Here is a 21,692-nt window from a genome sequence, read left to right as displayed (position 1 = left end):
GGATCGGAATGTCTTGGTCTCAACACATGAGTAGGTGGTTCTCTCTTAGAAAATGAGTAGTGGATGTAGGCACGTTCTGATGGCTCTCTCTTGAATAGACAAGGGGGTGGAGGGGTATATATAGCCTCCACACAAAATCTAACCGTTACACACATTTGACCCATCTTGGTCAGACCGGATAGGTGAACTCGGTGAGACCGATTCTGTTCAAAATGTGAATGTTAGGATTCTCGGTGGGACCGACATGATCAACTCGGTGGGACCGATGTGCTAGGGTTAGGGCAAAACCTCATCTCACTGTGACCAATTTCATTAACTCGATGGGACCGATTTCAGCAATTAGCACACAGCGAGTTGGTCAGGCAAACTCGGTGGGACCGATCGTCCTTTCGGTGATACCAAAACGTTACGAAAGGGAAATAGAGAGTTTGCATTGCGAACTCAGTGGGACCGATCGCTCATTTCGGTGAGACCGAAATGTTACGAAGGGAAATAGAGAGTTTGCAATCCCATCTCGGTGAGACCGAAATCCCTATCGGTGAGACCAAACTGATTAGGGTTTCTGGCTATGGCTATGTGAAAAGAACTCAGTGGCACCAGATGGATCATACACAAGTGATAAGATAACATCGTTCAAAGCACACATTAAGGCATAATATGATCAATCACATGATCATAAGACTATCTCACGCACAAGCACAAATATTGTAGCAAACAAACAAGCAAATAACTCTCTCTCTCTCGAAGCCTATGATCTATACACTTTCTCCCGCTTTGGCAACAAGTTACCAAAAAGCTTGAAAATGCATAGTGATATGCGGCACTCTAAGCACGATCTCCGAGAGGTCCGGTGTGCGAAGATGGCATGGAGAGGACATCATCTGCAAAAGCTTCCGATGATATCTGAGGAACTGGAGGAGTTGCAACTGGAGGGGCAACTGGGGCAGTGGCTACAGGTGCTGAAGTAGTAGTTCTTGTGTCACTGACTGGCACAGCTACCGACCTGTTGGCTCTAGGCACTCTCTGAAATGCCTCTGTGGTAGCTCTTCCTCTCATGTCCTCTGCTTCTTCTTGAAGTTGCTCAACTGTGGTCTGAATCTCTGTGACCTTCAAGTCTAGATCATAAAATTTTGTTTCCATGATCCTCTCAAGACTTTCTTGATTTTGAGTCAGGGTGGCTAGTCCTTTCTCAATTCTCACTGTGGCCTTAAGCCGATAGCTAAGCTGATCCTGCTTGGTCTCGAAATTGACAGCTGAGACATCTGTAGTCTTGGAAGTCTTTGCCGCATTTGCTTTTTCTCTCTTCTCCTAAGCCTCTACAGAAGTAGGATGTGATGCATCCATGACAACAACATTGTCCTCAAAGTCTGGCCTCGGGGGAAGGTGCTGTCTATCTAGCAGATATGTGCATGTTCCCATCTTGGAGTTGATAAGCATCTAAATGTGTGGGGCATATCCACATGACCTCTTCTGATCTGTTGCAGTCCTCTTAATTGTTTCAACAATCAAGGTCATCACCTTGAACTTCTCTGGCACATCAAACATATGTAACAAGTTGATTTAGTGTCCTCTGATCATCCTGTCGTCTCCTGATTTGGGCAACAAGGTATGCCTCAATATAGTGTTGACGGTTGGCAGCCCTGACAACACATAGTAAATGGAGCCAAATTTGTGAGTCTCTAAGGCAGAATCAAGAATCTCCTTGTATATATGTGCCATGGAGATGTGGTCTTTCCTGGTATTGGATGGAGCAGCCCCGAACTTGATAGCATCTCCCATCAATTTCTGATATTTCTGAGCTGGTGCAGCATCTTCTTCTTCCTCATCTTCATTTTCCACCATGGTAGGTCTTCCAAGCACCTTTGCAGTTGTGGTTCTTGCCCTTCTTCTTCTACTTGCCAGCAGCCTCATCATCATCTGATTGTTCCAAAGTGAACTTCATAGTTTCTTGGGTGGAGGCTTGACCTTTGACATTGGCTTCCATCTTGCAGGAGCCTTCACCTTCATACCAGGCTTGATAGCAGCAGTAGCAACTTGTTCTTTCTTGATCACCTTCTTCTTTGAAGTGACCTCATCATCAACCACAAAATCCTCCTCTTCAGAATCTGATGTTCTCTTCTTCCTCTGCCTAGTTGCAGCCTTAGGAAGATTGCTTGGGGTGCTTCTGCTACCCTCATCATAACTGCTAGAGGGACAAGTGCCCTCACTCATATTTGCCTGCTCCTCTGATTTGTTCTGGCTGTCACTATAGTCTGACATCTCTGACCCTGAAAGCTGACCCTGTGAATGGATAGGTTGAGATAGAGTGGATAAGCATCACAAAGCAAAGCCATTTTGCAAATCAAATGTGTCACAAACTTAGTTTTAGTTTTCTACAGAAAGCATTTCGGAGCTACCGATATTACAAACTCGGTGACACCAAAGCAGCTTTAGAGTCTAAACATGTGAAATCGGTCAGACCGAGACACAGTTCGGTCACTCTGAGATGCTAGGGTTTCACAGAGAAATGAACTCGGTCACACCGATTGTTATGTTTCGGTCAGACCAAAAAATACTTGTGCTATGGCCTGAGCCAAATCGATGAGACTGATCCTAATATCGGTCGATCTGAGATGAGTTTGGCGGAAACCTAAACCTAAACTTTTGCATCAAATCTAATCTAACGGAGTTTGCAATGGATAGAGTAGTCTCAAACGTGGAAAGAATATAGGCATTGATCTTTGTGCTCGGAATCAGAGTGGGGAAGGCACAAAGGGACGAGTTCATACCCTAACTTGGCGATGAACTTGCTACGGCGACAACGACGGTGAAGATTCTTGTTGACGGCGGCGAAAACCAGCGGCAGGAGGACGCTAGCGACGAGGAGACAATCTGGAGACCTCGAGTCGACAGAGCTGGACAGGCGCGGAAGAAGCTTTTGAAGGAATTTCCAAATTTTCAGCCCGTGGGTATATATATCCAGACTCTATCGGTGTAACCGAGTGGAACGACTCGGTGGCACCGAGATGCAGAATCGCAAGCGTTTGCTGCAACTCGGTATGACCGAAAGGTTCAAATCAGTTGCACCGAGATTAAAACCTAGATCATCTTAATGAACTCGGTGTGACCGAATGGGATGGATCAGTCAGAATGAAATGCACTAAGAAGTTTTGGAAGTTAAGTCTATGATGAATCGGTGACTCCGAGTGCTCCTCGCTCAGAGGGTCCGAATATGACTTGATCAAACTTTGTGGTGTAGCATGAATAGAATTTGAGACGAGAAAAGCATAGATAGCAAGAGGGAGTACTTAGGCATTCTTGTCCATCCATTTGGCAAAAAGAAAAGCCAATCAATCAAAACAACAAATGGATGTCCTCGAATGGGAAAAATATGCAACCAACACATGCTCACACAATAAGATAGCAAATGAAATATGTGTCAAAGCATGCACAAACACTCTAGCATCTATCAAGCAATTGGCGATGACTAGGTCATCTGTATATGAGTATATTGACAGACGAGTCAAATGAGAACATTTGATCGTAGGTCATACTCATCGTTTAAGCACAAGTGGGGTTACCACTTTTACATAAAGCATTGTTGTGTTCACATCATTAGAGTTGCTTTAGCTCAATTCATAGAACAAAGCTCCCCCTAGATGTGATATCCCCCCTAAGAGGGATAAACTAACCTTGGCTTTTGTCGATGATGACTTCATGTAGGTTTTGAAGATGTAGATGCTCAATGTTGATGTAGATCATTTGGAGCAATCCTTTGGAGTGAGTTGCACTTTCAATACCTACATGGGTTAGTCCCACAAGGAACACACAAGGATATCCATAAACGTAGAGTGAAATTCACACATGATGTTGTCCATCAAAGCATTAGGTTACCTTGTCCCTTGTCTTACCAACAAGAGGGTTTGTAACTCCTTTAACTAGTGCAAGATGTGAAACACTACAAAAAAAGACACATCCGTGACATTTTGGGCCGAACAAATTTTTTTTCTGTCATACTTATGACACTTCTATGAAAATAATTATGACAAAACACGGTATCATCATAGATGTGGTGGGGTCCTACTTCTATGACAAAAAATCATGACAGAAAATGGGCTTTTCGTCCTGGGCGGGCCGGAGACGCAGCTGCACGACATTCTTTGGGCCGTCCATGACAGAAAAAACCGTGGTAGAAGCGAGGGCGAGGAAAATATCGGGGTGTTCCCGGTTACGGTGGGTGGTCGGGGCCGAGCGATGCGTGTTTCTCTCGTACACGCACGCGCGTGGGTGCGAGGCGTTGGGCTCTAACTAAACCCGAGCGAGGCGTTGGGCTCTAACTAAACCCGAGTGATTGCACTGTAGGCTACGCGTTACTGAACCCGAGCGATCGATCGATGGCTGTTAACTGAACCAGATCGAGCGATTCCTTCGCTACTGCTGCTAACTGAAGCCGATCGATGCTGCCTCTGAATGAACAGTGAGCGCTGCTGGGGGGTTTGGATGAACAGTTCCGGTGGGGTGGATGAACAGGACCCCGTGGTGTTGCCTCTGGATGAACAGGACCCCGATCGATCGAGCCTGGTTGGGCTGGATGAACAGGACCCCGTGGAGGGCAGATGAATAGACCACCCCGTGGAGGGCAGGATGAACAGTAGACGGTGGAGGATGAATGAATAGCCGATGGAGAGCGGTTGAACAGTAGCCCGTGGAGGGGTGGTTGAATAGGAGCCCGTGGAGAGGGCTGGTGAACAGTAGCCGTGGAGTAGCGCGCGGTGGAGGCTGGATGAACAGGAGCCCGTGATGAACAGCCGCAGGTGGAGGCTGGAGGAGGTCGACGGTGGATGAACAGTAGCCCGTGGAGGCTGGAGGGGGTCGACGGTGGAGATGAACAGTATCCCGTGGAGTCCCGTTTTGCGGTACGCCACACCCCTCCCGATGAACAGGACCCCCGTTTCGACCGTAGCGCTCCAACACAAGTCCGTTTCCTCCGTTTTGCGGTACGCCACACCCCTCCCGATCAACAGGACCCCCGTTTCGACCGTAGGAGGTCCGTTTCCTCCGTTTTGCGGTACGCCAGACCCCTCCCGATGAACAGGATCCCGTTTCGAACGTGGCCGGTCGAACACAAGGCCGTTTCCTCCGTTCTGCGGTACGCCAGGCCTCGTTTCCATCGGCTGTTCCGTCCAAGCCCTCCCGATGAACACGACGACGCATTCCGTTCCGACCCAGCCGGTTGGCTCCCCATGAACACGACGACGACGCTGTTTCTCCGTTCCGACCCAGCCATGTACACGAGCCCTGGCCGTACGTACGCGCGAGTAGGCGTTCGAGACCCCGCCCGTATGTACGTACGTGGCCGTATTTACTTTCTTGCACCCTGGCCGCTGTACATACGTGTACGTGCTACGTGCGTGCCTCTAGTACGACACGTGCATGCCTCTACATCGACCAGTATGTACGTACACGTTCGCGACCAGAATGACAACGCTACGTACGCTTCGACCAGGTGGGTCCCGACTGTCAGGCACTTCCTTGCTGCGAAGATGTAGCTGGTGGGTCCCAGCAGTCAGGGGGCGAATCGTTTTTTTTTTTGCCCGGACGCACTTCCTTGCGTGCGAAGATGTAGCTGGTGGGTCCCAGCAGTCAGGGGGAAATGTTTTTTTCTGAAATACGGTGGCCCGTCCGGTGGGTCCCCGCTGTCAGGTGGAGGAATAATTATTTTGCGCGTAATAAGGAGGCACTTCCTTGCTGCGGCCGTGGACCCAGCTGTCAGCCTCTCCACGTACAGTCCACGTCCGATGGAAGCCGTTCCTTGACCACGTTGACCACGCCGCGCCGAGAGCACCAGGGCGGTGGACGACGGCGAGGCCTAGGAAGGGGACGACGCGGAGCCGGGGAAGACGCGGCAGTGGAAGCCCGCGCGGAGAGGAGTACGAGGGTTCACTGGTTCGGCTGCGGTGTGAGGCTGCCGTCGCCGCAGGGCCTGGCCAGCGGTGGGAATAGTAGGGGGCGGTGAGGCCTCCGCGGCAGCACAGCCGGCCGCGGGAGGCAGGAGCATGCGGCACGACCGGCGCTGCTTTGGGCGGCTGGAGCAACAAGACCAGAGGTTGAAGAAGCACTACGGCCGTTGGATGGACATCGTACGGTCACTGGAGCTAGAATCGTTCATATTGACTAAGTTGACAAAGCACTCCGTCCCCGTCAACTTAGTAGGCCCACAAGTCAGCCTCCCACCAAGGTGGGTCCCAACCAGCAGGGGGAGTATTCATTTTTTTGTGCGTAATAAGGAGGCACTTCCGGTGGGTCCGAGCTGACAGCGGGGGGAACGTTTTTTTCGCGCAATACGGTGGCCCGTCCGGTGGGTCCCAGCAGTCAGGGGGCAAACATTTTTTTCGCGAAATACGGTGGCCCGTCCGGTGGGTCCCTGCTGTCAGGTGGAGGAATCATTATTTTCCGCGTAATAAGGAGGCACTTCCTTGCTGCCGTCGTGGACCCAGCTGTCAGCCTCTCCACGTACAGTCCACGTCCGATGGAAGCCGTTCCTTGACCACGTTGACCACGCCGCGCCGAGAGCACCAGGGCGGTGGACGACGGCGAGGCCTAGGAAGGGGACGACGCGGAGCCGGGGAAGACGCGGCAGTGGAAGCCCGCGCGGAGAGGAGTACGAGGGTTCACTGGTTCGGCTGCGGTGTGAGGCTGCCGTCGCCGCGGAATAACAGGGGGTGTGGGTGAGTAGAGGGATGGCCTGGCCAGCGGTGGGAGTAGTAGGGGGCGGTGAGGCCTCCGCGGCATCACAGCCGGCCACGGGAGGCAGGAGCACGCGGCACGACCGGCGCTGCTTTGGGCGGCTGGAGCAAGAAGACCAGAGGTTGAAGAAGCACTACGGCCGTTGGATGGACATCGTACGGTCACTGCAGCTAGAATCGTTCATATTGACTAAGTTGACAAAGCCCTTGGTACGCGTCAACTTAGTAGGCCCACAGGTCAGCTTCCGAAACGGTGCGCCCCAGATGTCAGGGGGAGGAATCATTTTTTGGGCGGGTGAAGCTAGAATATCCGAGATTGAAGAAGAAGCACGGCATCCGTTGGATGGACATCCAACGGCCACTGCTGCTAGAACCGTGTGTTGACTATAATAAGTTGACAAAGCCTTGCATACGCGTCAACTTCTTTTTTTAGGGGACGCGTCAACTTAGTAGGCCCACAAGTGTGTGGGAGAGAACTTATAGCCCATTTGCGATTTGTAAGAATGTACAGCCCATTTTTGAATTCTAATGGAATTTACTACAGCCCATTTACAGTTTGTTAAAAGTACAACCCATTTTCTAGCTAGGACAACGATTAATAATTTCAACCAACCGTTCAAGACAGAATTCAATAAAATTTCCCACATTTTGATGGGATCCGAAATATTTTTATCCCGAAATTTCTAGTCAGATTAAATATAAATTTGTATTACGTAAAAATCTAACGAAACATTGCGCGCGCAACAATTAAAAATTAAGATTTTCAAAATCCATAAATAATATTTTATAAACTAATTCCGTGCTTGGTGCATTTTTTTATAGTTACTGCCCAGTTTTTATAATTACATCCCATTTATTATTTTTTAAAGCCCATTTTCCTGTTAAGCCTAATGCATCCCTCCTAGGAAAGATTTGCAGCCCAGCGGGGCGGAGAATAACAAGTTGACCTTGCCTGGGTATTCCTCAAAAAACGTATAGCTGGGCTAGCCATTTTCATCTTGAAAAAAATTAATATCTGGGCTGGATATCTGTCCTGGGCTAGACGGGCCACAGCCCGCCCAGTTAATACCCTGCTCTCCTCTGAACAACAACGAAAACATCGCCAAGAAAAACTCTGCAGTGCTCACGCCTCAAAAACACAAATACTGCTCGAGCTGCTTGGTCCCAGCTGTCGGCCGCACCTTGTGCAATTCTCTCGTTTATTGACTACATAGGTTGACAATGGTGTGGGACCGTGATGTCAGGAAACCAGGAGGAAGCAAAAAAATATAGTTGTACATAATAAGGAGGCACTTGCGTACGTACGGCTATGGCCCTAGTGGGTCCCTACTGTCAACCAGTCAAAATAAAGTCATCTCCTGAATCCTCATGTTCATTGACCATGTTAACAATGCTCGGCGCCACGGCGAGCGCAACAACTCGAAGGACGACGGAGAGGGCCTCGCGGGCCCTACGGATGGTCTGATACAGCGCCCGCTGCTCATTCAGGAAGCCAGGATCATCGGACACCTATGAGCACCTTCGAGAGACTGAGACGGCATGAAACGGTAAGGCCGCGCTTGGGAGCTCTGGTTTATTTCACAACTGTATTAAGATACAAGTGTAATTTACTCGTCATCGGAAACAACGCGTAAAATACAGGCGTAATGAAACCGAGGGCCCGAGGTCTGTAAGTAAAACCGGCGGGTTACGCGTGTAATTTGAGAGACCGGTGTATATTTTACTAGTCGAAATCGACCAACCAAGCGCTTCGCCCGAGACCATCTGCTTTTATTTACAAGCGTCAGTTTTACAAGCGGTTTTGGTTGGAAAACGACGATCCAATCACGGCCTAAGATGATGAGTTGGTCGGAAGATCATATGGTTTCACGTCTAACCTACCCGACTTGTCGTATAGGCTATGAATGAAACATAAGACGATGAACTTCTTAAGCACGGAAACAACAGAAGAGGATGATCTTCCTAACAAGCAAATCACTGGCATTAGATCGACATGCAAAACAATACGAAGCATTATTCTCAGGAGGCACGGTGAACAGCTCGTGATGCCGCATGCCACAACATTCCAAGCTCAACTTTGCAATCAAACACAAGGCCTGGCATTACATAGACAATATTCAGAACAAACTCTTAAAATATCTTACATAAGTCAACATTCATGTGACTATGCATCTCAGCAGAGTAAATATTTACTTCTGAACTGAAGACAGGAATAGGAAAAAACGATCGACGTTGCTCACAGCAAAGGGCGTCCCACTCAAAAATATCAAATGCATGTCTTCTGGCTAACATCAATCAGCAAAAATTGACAAGGTTTTCCAATTCCAATATATTAAACTAATGTCAACTTTGACAAGCTTTTCCCATTCAAAATATGTAATGCCTATGATTGTGGAACGGGCAGGGTTTGTCATCAGTTTGTCATCTGATAGTCCGGTGGCTCAAGGTGACGACGAATGATTAGAGAACCATTCGATGTATTGTGCATGATGAAGTATTATTATGGAGGACACGAACCATCTGAACATTTTGTGCAGTTCCACTAAAATCAAGCTGAGCATCCCTGTGGATTTCGTATTTATATGCTGCCAGAAAACAAAGACACATCAGCACACACATGAATATTGGCCCCAGTGTCAACCCACCAATCGGTGGACTAACAAACTGAAAGTACGGTAAACAGATTACCATACCCAGATGCCCCATCATTGTTGCTTAGAGTGACATTGACAGACTTGGAGTCCTGTCCTGGCTTCTTGGTACTTGTTTGGGCACTTGTTTGCCCAGTGTTCCTCCGAACCACAAGTAAAGCAGCCATCTCTGCAGACTAGTCATGTCACCAGCGTCTACTAATACTCTGTAAAGCTTCTCGATCATTCCTTGTGTAATGTAGCGCAAACAGTGACTGCTTCTTTCTGCAAAGTGGTAAGACCAACTGGACCCACTAATGCAGCAGTTTGCCTTAGACACATTGGCTCCTTTTGTGCAGTTCAACTAAAATCAAAGTCGGAATAAAACCGAGCTTTAATTTTGATATCCCTGTAAGCAACAAAAGGTATAAGGGAAACAATTACTGAGAAATAACGGTTGATGACTTGTACTCCCAGAAGAAAAACATCTACTGATCTACCTTATCTTAATGGGAAACAAAGCAGGAGAGTAGCAATTCTCAATCAGTGTGATTCATTCATATTAACTGAGACATTATCTTAACAATGCCTTGTTTCAACATGTATAAAGAACGACAAAGCAGAAAAGTATCATTCCTAAAACAATGCGACTGATTCATTTTAACAGAGACATTATCTTAACAATACCTTGGTTAAACATGTAGAAAGAACTACAAAGCAGGATAGTACCATTTGTAAAACACTGTAACTGATATATAATAACAGAGACATTATCTGAACAATACATTTCTTAAACATGTACTCCGGCCGATCCCTAACAGAAATGGTACTCCCGCCGATCCCTAACAAGTGTTGCAGTTTTGAACTAAGATTCAGTAGTTAATTCTGAGGAAAGTAGGTACTGACCTTTCAAGACCAAGATTTGAAACAACGCCTGAGGTGGATCTAAAAGAGATCTCAACACATATATGGAAATCCGGTCTCATTTTGTGCAGTTCCACCAAAATTAAGCGAAGCAAAATGTCGCAATAGCAACAAGTTGAATAGATATCCCTGTTTTAACAGAGGCAAAAAAGGAATCAATTACTGGCCAATAAAGGAGGATGAAACATGCGGCCACAAAAATGGTAATCCCGCCAATCCCTAACAAGTGTTGCAGTTTTGAAATAAGATTCAGTAGTTAATTCTGAGAGTGGCATTGCTTAATTTTACCAGCGGCATTAGATTAACAAAAAGCATAAACAGTTCCAGGGGAGAGTGGGCGCAACAACAACATGTGCTTCCATCTACTTATAAAGGGGGTGATGCAGAGTTTGTTGTAACAAAGCAACAAGCATAATGTCTGGGTTGGTCCCATTTTTGTTCACTACTTAATGGGAAAAGACAGCAATACAATAGCTTCAATTCAACATTTATTTAAAACAGTACCAATACAAGTAGCACAGCATCTCAAAACACACTGCACGATCATGTGGATGAAGGCAAGTACCAACCTGTCATGACGCACACAAGATCACGTACGAATCTGCCAACACGAATAGGAAATCCAATCTCGTTTTGTGCAGTTACTCTGAAATCAAGTAAAGTCGCCGGTGAGACATTTAAGTTTGCTATAGCAACAAGTTGAATAGATATCCCTGATTTAACAGAGGCAAAAAAGGAAACAATTACTGCCAATAAAGGAGGATGAAACATGCGGCCACAAAAAGAAGCATCTACCTTATCTTGATGGAAAACAAAGTATAGGACAGTAGCATTTCTAAAACGGTTGCATTGATTCATATTAACAGAGAAATTCTCTTAAAATAGTTCAGTAGTTAATTCTGAGAGTGGCATTGCTTAAAATACAATAGCTTCAATTCAACATTTATTTAAAACAGTACCAATACAAGTAGCACAACATCTCAAAACACACTGCACGATCATGTGGATGGGACATGGGACATGCCAGCACCATGTGCGTCCACACGTATAAATGGGTGATGCAGAGTATGTAGCCAAGCAGCATATCTGCGTTGGTCCCATATTTGTTCTCTTTGAAACTTTTTCCGATGTGAGGGCAGCAAATCTAGTCCTGCACAAACTACCCGACCCCCAGTTTCTTTCCCTTTTCAACAAAGAGTTGGGTTCCTTACAGATGTGTGTACTGGGTTACCCCCTTTTTCCCTTTTCGACCAACAAAGCGGCTGGATAGCTAGTCTATACTACTTTCCCTCCCTCCTTTCCTCATTGAACCACGTCCTAGATTCATGCTCCACCCCACCGCACCCTTCTTTCCTCTTTGAACCAAGACCTAGATTCGACTACAGAATCGAAAAAGATCAGCATGCAGCTAGACCAATGACGGTTTCAAAGAAACTTATACCTTAGGGTCGTCGGGATGTGGCAAGGCGTGCGGCGGGAGGTCGGATCTGCCCACACTACGTACGGCAGCGAGGAAGAAGGGGTCGGTGGCCCTCCCGCACAGGCGCTGGGTGAAAGAGAAAAGCGCAGCCGGCAGTGGATTGCCTCCCTCGCCGAAGGCGATAGAGTGAACGCTGCACCTCCTCCCCTTCCCGGTGCGACGGGATCCGGACGCCTCCTTCGCCAGCTGTCTGTGAGGGGGTGAGAGAGACAGAGGCCAGAACGCAGTCTTGTTTAGATCTGGTGAAGAGGGTGAGAGACAGTGAATATAGCAAACCCTAGCAAAGGAACGCTGAGCCTCCAGCGTGTATATATATATATGTAGTGCGGCGAGAGTGTGGAGAGTGCAAACCCTAGCGAACAAGCGCTGAGGCTCCAGCTTATATATATACTATAGTACGGACTGAGCTCCGGTGCCTTAACTGCACCTGCTTTTGGCTGTATGACAGGTGGGCCAGCCACATTTTGGGCCCACCTATCATAAACCCAAAGGCAGGTGCACTAAAGTCAATGAAGCTGCGTCCATATAGTACTCGTGTATACGACTAATATATAGTGGAGTGGTTTTCTTATTCTCTCCATAACAATCGTTTTAAATTGTGTAAGTACGAAACGAAACTCTTTATTTAACGTACCAGTGAAGAAAACTACTACTCCCTCTGTTCCTAAATATTTGTCTTTCTAGAGATTTCAACAAATGACTACATACGGAGCAAAATGAGTGAATCTACACTGTAAAAAATGTCTATATACATCCGTATGTGGTAGTCCATTGCAAACCACTTGAAAGACAAATATTTAGGAACGGAGGGAGTACTTCCGATGAACTAACGATCCACGCGTCCTGGTCGCACTTCCTGTCCTTCACGTGCGGTACACTACCCTCCCTTAAGTGAACAACCACACATGCGCCAAATTATCGGAAACGTGTGAGAGTGTGTACAAATAAAGAATTTTAATTTCAATTATCGGAAAGGTTTGAGAGTATGTACAGTTTGCCCTCTCTAATAATTATGGTTTGTTGTGTTCGGCCTAAACTTGGTCAAACTTTACAAAGTTTGACTTCAGTCAAATCTAATATGCGGAGTAAATAAAAATGGAGGGCTACTACGTCCATCCGGGTTTTTAGTCCACACCATTTTTTAATCAAAGTTAATAGCTGGACAAATAAAATTACAGGGGAGCTGGAGACAAAGTTGTGAGAAGGCTTAGAAATCAATACAAAACTTATGCTCTTAGTACCAACGTCGATCCTTCTTCGAGGAAACATTTGGTTCATAGCCAATTGTGTGATAAAATTGCACCAACGTGAAAGACGACTGCGTCTCCAACGCAACCAAGGTGAACTGACGAAGGATATCATCTTTGTGGGTAACAAGCAAAGAGCACTGATGGAAGACAGCTTGTTTTTCATTGAAAATCGATCAGCTTCACCAGCCGACGCAACCATGAGGCGCAACCATGAGCATCGATAGGTCATCGTGGTGATGCATCATCCATTTGGCATCAAGTTTGGGTGAGGCACCTATGAAGTTCGACAAATCCTCACTGTGGTCTGTTTCTTCTCAGTAGTCAAGCTCGAGGAAGGAAGAACCACGTGGCAGAGGACAGTGAGGCGGAACAACAATGGCCATCCAATTTTGTGCAGTTCCACTAAAATTGAGGAAGACATGCCCGGGTATGGAGATACGCATCGCTGTTTCCAAAAATATAAAAAAGGGATATAGTGTTGTTACTTTGTTTTACAAGATTAACAACGACATCTCAATTGTCAATAAGAATTATGAAAAGTACACCAACAAACAGAAGCATCATGATTATCTTGATGGGAACTAAACCAGGATACCCGAGAAAAAAAGCATTTCTTCATTTAACCAGTGATAGTATTAGATTAGCAGCAGCAATAGGAGCATATGGACAATGACCGCACAACCACCATGTACTTTTTGTCGAAACAAAATGTATACCTCCACCGAGGCATAAATTAGGACAACTTTTCGAGTGGCATTTCCTCTATAATAGTAGGTGATGTTGGACCAGCCGACGAACCCTAGCTACTATACATGGGGAGCTGGGGAGTAGTCGCATAGAAGAAAACCCGCATGCAGCGACCTGGGGAGCTGGACCAGTACAAGAAGTTATACCTCAGGTGGGCGAGATGTCGCTTAGGCGGGCGGGCGGGATCTGCCCACACGACGGCAGCGAACAAGGGCGCGGAGGACCTTCGTCCGCGCCAGCGCCGGCTCCGAGAGGACGGTGCGCATCGGCTTCCTCCATCGCCGACGGCGACAATGTCAACGCTGCACCTCCTCACCTCCCGCAGCGGACGGGATTCGGCCGGATCTGTGACCACCGGTGAGGAGAGAGATAGTGTGGACACTGTCATCTTGTTTTGATATGGAGAGGGTGAGAGAGAAAGACGCGAGAAACTCTATCAAACAAGAGGCTATAATGGAGTAAAACAATCTCTCCATAGCAGTGGTTTTAAATAGAATACGCGCGTTCCCGGAAAAAAGAAACGAAAACTGGCGGACAATTTTTTAACGTACCAAGAAAGAAAACTCGATCAAAAACACGCCCTCGCTTCCAGGTCGCGAGAGTCGTCGCGCACACACACATAGACATAGACATGCATATCCGTGTTTACGTAAAATTCCATTTCCATCTCCATCTCCAATCATATTTGTCAAACTGGCACATTATTTACGTTGTTAATTATATACACGACAATATTAACGTATAACATCTCTTGTTTGCGGGCGTCCGGACCACTGCCACGGCCGCTCCTGACCAACACGAACCCTCTTCATCACCCGCGCATGCTTCCTGCCCGAAACGTTCAGTGCCGCATTCATGCCCGGCCAGAGCGGACGCGACCTCTCACTGGCGCCGGCATTGAAGCGGCATGCCGGCCGGAGCATCGCCCGCGCTGCTTCCTGGTGCACGCGACTGCTCCGCGTTCAAAGGTCGCAATAGCCGGCCACAACATGCATGTAAAAAGTTCTTGGGAGTCCGTGCTACAGCTAGTTGTCCTCCCCAACTCGTCAATCTCTTCCAGTAGTACTAGTACTCCATGGCGCGATCCGTCGATAAGCAGGCGGGAAAGTTATCATATACTCGGTTTGCGGTGAGTAGCATGCCGAGCGACCGTGTGGGGTCGAGCCGTGGAGGAGGGTGAGACACGAACGCGACAGACATGATTTAAACGTTGGTTTTGCTCGATGGTGCGATCCAACAAAACGAAACGTTGGTTTCTCTCCGTTTCCATTTTTTCTCCGGAAAAACGGAAACTTTCCACTCCGTTTTCATTCCTACTCCAAGGTTGACCCGTTACAACATTCCATCAAATACAAAGGAAAACTAACATGCATGCTGATGCATCTCAATGATTCACAGATCATAGCCAATATTTACTTCAGAACTAAAGACAAAAGTTGTGAGAGTGTGTACGAAAGAAAAACTACTGATGGGGTCACTACGACTTAAACCCTAAATCCTAAACAGGATTTAATTTCCTGGCCAGGTAGTACCTGTCGAAGGAAAGACGGCTGGCACCCTCGGATCATACGATGCTTTTGTGTAGTTCAACTAAAATCGAGCTGAGCATCCCTGATGGCAAAGATATTGAAGAAGTTGTGATTAGAATAATAGTACTGGCACTAGTTCATGAGACATAAACTCATCACAAGTAGAAGCCGATAGAAGTAGAGAAAGATCGACATGGAGAGCTGCGGCAGTGGGGCAAGCCGGCTCCAAAAGGAAAATGGACTACTTGGGACGTCGGGCTGTAGCTAGAAGGGCAGTTGGGACGCGACATCGGCCCATACCGCGGTGACCCCCGATTGGGACGCACCAACTGTGGATTTTCTCCCTCGCCGATGTCGACCGCGTCTACGCAGAACATTGTTCCCTTCCCCCAGCTGCGGGATCAGGCCGGCTATGTGACCAGCAGTGTGGCCACCGTCGTTCTATGCTTGTGAAGAGAGCAACCCAAGCAAGCAGGCTTGTAGCTTAGGCTCCTGCTAGTGTATATATAGTGGATTTCTTTTTCTCTCCATATCAACCATTTTATATTGCGTACGTGTCATTGAAGAGTGAAATGATGGTTGCTTATTCCGACTAACTTACTGTGTGATTTGACTGCTCCTTTAGTGGCCCCTACACGTACTCCCCCTACGTGTATGCAATAGTCACACGTACACATGGACGCAAAAACGCACGCGGCGCCCTAATGCATGCATGTCCGAGCACACGACGGAACACACACGGTCACGCTCAAGTGCTCAACCTACACGTGCATGCACACACATACTCAGCCAGGGTGAGCTAGTGACCGTATAAACACCGGAAAATGTATATATTGAGCGCAATGAGCGTATTATGAAGTCCACTGACCGTATTTTTACAAATATACAGTGACAGACAGTGTATTTATCTCGTTTGAAATTAAGCCATATTAACCGGAGAGGAGGCAGTATGGACTAGCATTACTTTGTTGTGTCCCGTCAACTTGCCGAACGAGGAGAAGCTTGCAGGACGGGAAGCTTGCGCGGTGGCTCGCAGGACAAGGAGAAACTTTTGACTAATGCAAGCTGTCCTTCGCTCAGGCGGTGGACGTGCAACAGTTAATTCGGTGTCAGATTGCCAGAAGCATACACTATACTAGTACTATTATTGTTGCACTTCCCGAAGAGGCGAACAACCAAGCGCAAAGTTTACTAGTACTACTACTATAGTCTATAGAGGTACTATACTAGTACTAGGAACCGGATGGAGGAGCGTCTGCACTCTTATTATATTTTTAAAATGTGATAAAGCAATCTTCAACACATTTGGTTCTCTTCGAGGGTTCTCGCATGTGATAATGGAAGTTGATTGCATGGAACACTCGCCACAATTCTCGCTTAATTCTGGCTCATATCCTGTTACAAATAGGAGCGCTCGGTAATATTTCCTCTTTTTTTGTTATTCAGCATGTAAACAGGTCAGCAAACCTTGCGGCGCATCTTTGTGCGAACCGTGCTTGCTGCACTTTGAATGTGGCCGAGAGCTGGCTTGATGAAACACCTCGCTTCCTACTTCTTTTTTTGCGGGGTACCTCGCTTCCTAGTGACCAGTGTCTTGGCTGATCGTCCTAAGAATGCTTATATATGAATAAAGCTCTCTCATTTACCCGCAAAAAAGATTAAGCCATATTAACAGGAAAGGAGGGAGTATGGACTAGCACTACTTGTCGGTGTGTCCCGTCAACTCGCAGGACAAGGTGAAGCTCGCTTACGCCTTTTGACTAATGCAACGTACCCTCGCCCAGGCGATGGACATGCATCAGTTCATTCGGTGTCAGATTGCCAGAGGCATACACTGTAGTACCGAACATGCGGAGTACCATCATTATTCGACTTCACGAAGAGGCGAAGAGCCAAGCGCAAGGTTTAGTAGTACGAGTAGTACTACTACTAGAACCGCATGGTGGAGCCTCTATACTCTTATTTTTCTTAATCATTGCTAAAGTACACATTTATTCCGGAAAAGGGCGGAAAACGGCAGCCCAACATGTAATGATGATATCGATCAACCATGCTCGAATATATCTTGGCCTCCGTGCGAGCCCGTCTATGTGTTATCGCTCCTCGTCTCTCTCAAGGAACGGTGGGTTGGCCATTTTGCGGTCAATTGAGATCAGTTTGCTCACACTCCGGTCCCACATGTCAGTGATATGCCAAGAGGAGGTGCGTTGACCGACTGGCCATACGCGTACTTGGTTTTGCACCTTCATACTACTCCTCCCTCCGTCACAGTTTACAGGGTGCGCTTCATTATGATGCATTCCTCTCAATGCATTTCCACCACCAGAGTGACTTTAGACGCGTTTGGTTTAATGCTCAATTAATTAGGGCGTGGTAACCGCAATTTTTTCTCGATGTAGTACTACAAAGTGGAGTAAGTGCATGCATGTGTCTACCCGGGGTGGAAGCACTGTATGCATGTGTGTACGCATTACTTCCTCTAGTAATAGACGCCGTGCTATAACTACCAATGCTATTTTTCAGGCCGATCACTAGTCGCCTTGGTCCCAGAGATTTTCTCTTTTTCTGAAGCGCGCTCTATAAACAGTGACGGATGGAGTAGTATGAGCGGATTCAAAGAAGAGCGTATTGATGGTTGCTTCTTCCGAGCAACTTACAGTGGGAAAGGTGGGGCTTATGATTTGACTGTTCAATACTCACTATTAATGCGGCGCAACGACCGGTCTGAGTCTCCCATGCGGCTGTGCATTACCCCCTCGGTTCTTAAATATACTTCGGAGTATTTGTCTTTCTAGAGATTTCAACGAGTGACTACTCAAATATTTGTCTTTTTAGAGATTCAAATGGACTACTACATACGGATGTATATAGACATATTTTAGAGTGTAGATTCACTCATTTTGCTCTGTATGTAGTCACGTGTTGAAATCTCTAGAAAGACAAATATTTAGGATAGGAGAGAGTACACATACGAAGAAAAATGAGTGAATCTGCATGCACGAGAGAAAGTTAGCGCTAGGTAGCTACAAAGATAAGAGGATTGTGTGGGTGTAAAAGACGAACAGAGATCATACTTCATTATAAAAAGCGAATTCAGATATTTGAAGAATTTATCATAGTGTTTTAAACCGACGCATGTGTGAATATATATATAACGGTGATACACATGGTGTGGTTATGAACATGTTATACTACATATAATATATTTTATCTCTACTCTTATAAAAAATGGAGTTGTTGATGATGGTGCCATCCTGCAATATAGGCCGTCCGATTTATATCTGACGGATAGGAAGGAAACTATGGCAATTTTGAAAAAAGATACCCACACCCCTCTCCATATTTGCAAATTAGGCCTCCCCTTGATCATGTTGATGTTCTGTGGAACGCATGGGCATCTTGCGAGTACTACGTATAACATATAGAACATTGATCATAATTTGGGCTAATGTGTGGCTTTTGCAGCTCAGGTCTAAATACTTGTCATAATGTAGGGGCGGGGCACTATACTATGTTTGATAAACACGGTGTACACGTATGGAACATGGTTTAGATTATGAATATATAGTTAGTACATCAAATGTACTATTATTTGGAATCAACATCAAGTGTATTCAAAAAATAGAATTTGAGTTCATGTAGTACACATAGTTCATATCTATCTCTATAGTAATCATGTGGTGTGTTATTAAGGTAATACATGAATGATGGTTGAAGTTGGCAACAATCATGATTGTAGATTTGTTATTGAAATAGAGAAACCAATTCAAATTCAGTTCGAATTACAGCGGTAGTATAGACATTTGGAATGCACTAAAATGTTTGTATCAGTAGGTTACATGCATTATACAGCAAGCGAAAAAATTTAATTAGACATAACATGGATTCATACTACCGAATAGCATTTAATTGCACTAAATTGTTGGTATGAGTAGCTTTAAATAGCATTTTTATAGTAAAACGGGGCAAGACTCTCTCTTTGTGTGGTGTGACTAGTTTTATTTTTTTCATTTTCTTTTTGGTTGAGGGAAGTGCAAATTGATTTGGTATGTACAAGTACAATATTACACGTTAGGCTTGTCCCTAAAATTCAACCCGCGCCTTGTTATATCCCAAAAATTCAGATATCGTGCTCCCAAAACTGGCGCCTTCACAACCCGCGCCTTGCTATCCCGAAATTACAACGCGCGCGAAAACTCCCTCCAGCTGCCATATCCCGACACGCGAAATCCCCCTTCTAACCCTGAGCCTAAAGGGCCGCTAGTTCAAATCGGTGCGGGGTACTTTTGTAACACACCCTACATTTTGGACAAGCGTGTCCCTAAGTCATGGTTCACCCCCTCCCATCGCCTCCTTTTTGCCATTCGAAATCCCAGGCCGCCAAAACCTCTCCGCTCCAGCCGCGAAACCCCACCCTCCTCCATCCGCCACCTCACCGCTACCCAGCCGGAGCCTCTTCCCCGACGACATCATCCACCGCAACAGCTCGACGTCCCTCGTCCACCTCCCCGGATGAGGATCCGTCGTCCATCTCATCATCCCGCCGGTTCAGCCGCCCCGTCCTCCTCCACCTCCAAGGAGCTGCTCTGACGATCGCCTCGTCTATCGCGACTGCTCCATCCTCACAGCGCCGCCTTAACCTGCTCCACCGGAATCGCAGCATCCTCACTGACTCGTCGGACGAAGCCGAGGCCTACTAGGCGCCACCAAAGAGGTTGTACACTCATCGCATCGCACCTTCTCCTTAGCTCGACCTCCCGGCGCTGACGGTGCTCAATCCCGCACCCCCATGGAGCGGCCACCTTGAAGTCGGCACCGCGGGCGACATCTCCACGGCGGCTCTCCCCCACTGCGAGGCCCCTTCGGCGGCGGCGGCCATACCATCCGGATCTGCTGCTGCTGCTCTGGCTCTCCCTCGCTCGCTCGCGCTGCTGCTGCTGCTCCGTCTCTCGCTCGATCGCTCGCTCGCCTAGCTGCTGCTGCTCCGGCTCTCGCTCGCTCGCGCTGCTACTGCTGCTCTGCTCCGATTTAGCTACACTTCAGTCGACTGAATCGACTTTTGGGTCAGTCGATTTTCAGGGGGTGGGGGGCTCGCCGGAGTTAAGGAAGAACCACCCGCAGCGGGGATGGGGGCTCGCCGAAGAGGTACCCCACCATCTATCTTAGGGTTCAGGGTAGGGGCGGGGGCCTATAGGGCTGGCCGGGGTGGCGGCGGACCGGCGGCGGGTGTTGTTTCGGGGCAGCGAGGCGGCGTTGGGGCCGGCGGTTCGGCCGGTGGTGGCTGGCGGCTCAGGGGGTGCAGGTTGAAGATGAACTGCAGGCCCTCCCTAAACTACATGTCAAGTGCCTCTCTGCTACCATTGCGTTCAGTTTTGACAGTAACATTCAGATTCCACAGTAAATTTCAGTTTCGATAGTTAAGTTCAGAGTCAACAGTTTTTACCTCATCTGTTGTAGTCAGGTGGTTTTTGGTGATGTAAATTTCACATCTATTTTACATCATCTATTGGAGATGCTATTAGAATCCCACTTGAGATTGGCGATGTCTGTCTTGTGCTTCAGCCTTGACGTCTTACGGCTCACCGGGGCTGCTTCAGCCTTGACGTCTTACGGCACATATCGAGGAAGCAATGAATAGTATCTCTGTCTAATATCTGGTTCACCTAGGGTATGCCTACGTTGTTCATCTTGGGTGGGAAACAAATAGTAAAGCAATCATCATCTGTCTTTTTATTAAATTAAAGCAATCATCAGCCTGCTATCATTATTTTTGGATCCATCCACTGGTTGTTACCATCACTCTAAATTTCTGCATGCTCTCCTTACATAATCTCACCATATTTTTTTCGAATGCATGTCAGATATTGTACACAGTCATGCTGAACATGTAGAGAAAAAGAGAAGAGTTTTGCGCGGCAATACAATGTCATGCAGACATCACTCCATGGTGAGTTCAATGGCAAACCCTCCCCACCCCTCTCCAGATTGTAATCCAGAGGAAGATATCTGTTCTGAGGCAGATTCAGACGCCGCTGACCACTCCTATTTACCCCCCAAGGTGTTTGCTCTACCTTGGCATGATGATGTTAGTCATATCATGCATATGTTGCCTTGCAGTGCCTACTTTTGACATCATATATGTCATCTACTTAGTTTAGACATGTTCTGTAATGCCACCTGTTTAGTTTCTATATCATATATGGGAATTGTGCAGTTTCATGTCTTTTAGCCAGCCATAATATACGTGAAATGTGCAATGCCATCATGTTTAACCAGGCATCATATATTTGAATGATATCTTGCCCATCCTTTTCTTCATTACATTTCCATTTGTCGACAATGTTTGTACATTAAACTACTCTTCCTGTGAATCAGCCATTTGGGTGGGAGATTGAAAAATCTGGAGT

The sequence above is a fragment of the Triticum aestivum genome, chromosome 2D, assembly GCF_018294505.1.
Source record: "Triticum aestivum cultivar Chinese Spring chromosome 2D, IWGSC CS RefSeq v2.1, whole genome shotgun sequence".
NCBI lineage: Eukaryota > Viridiplantae > Streptophyta > Magnoliopsida > Poales > Poaceae > Triticum > Triticum aestivum.
The sequence above is the reverse complement of the archived record's forward strand: the minus strand, read 5'-3'. Positions refer to the sequence as shown.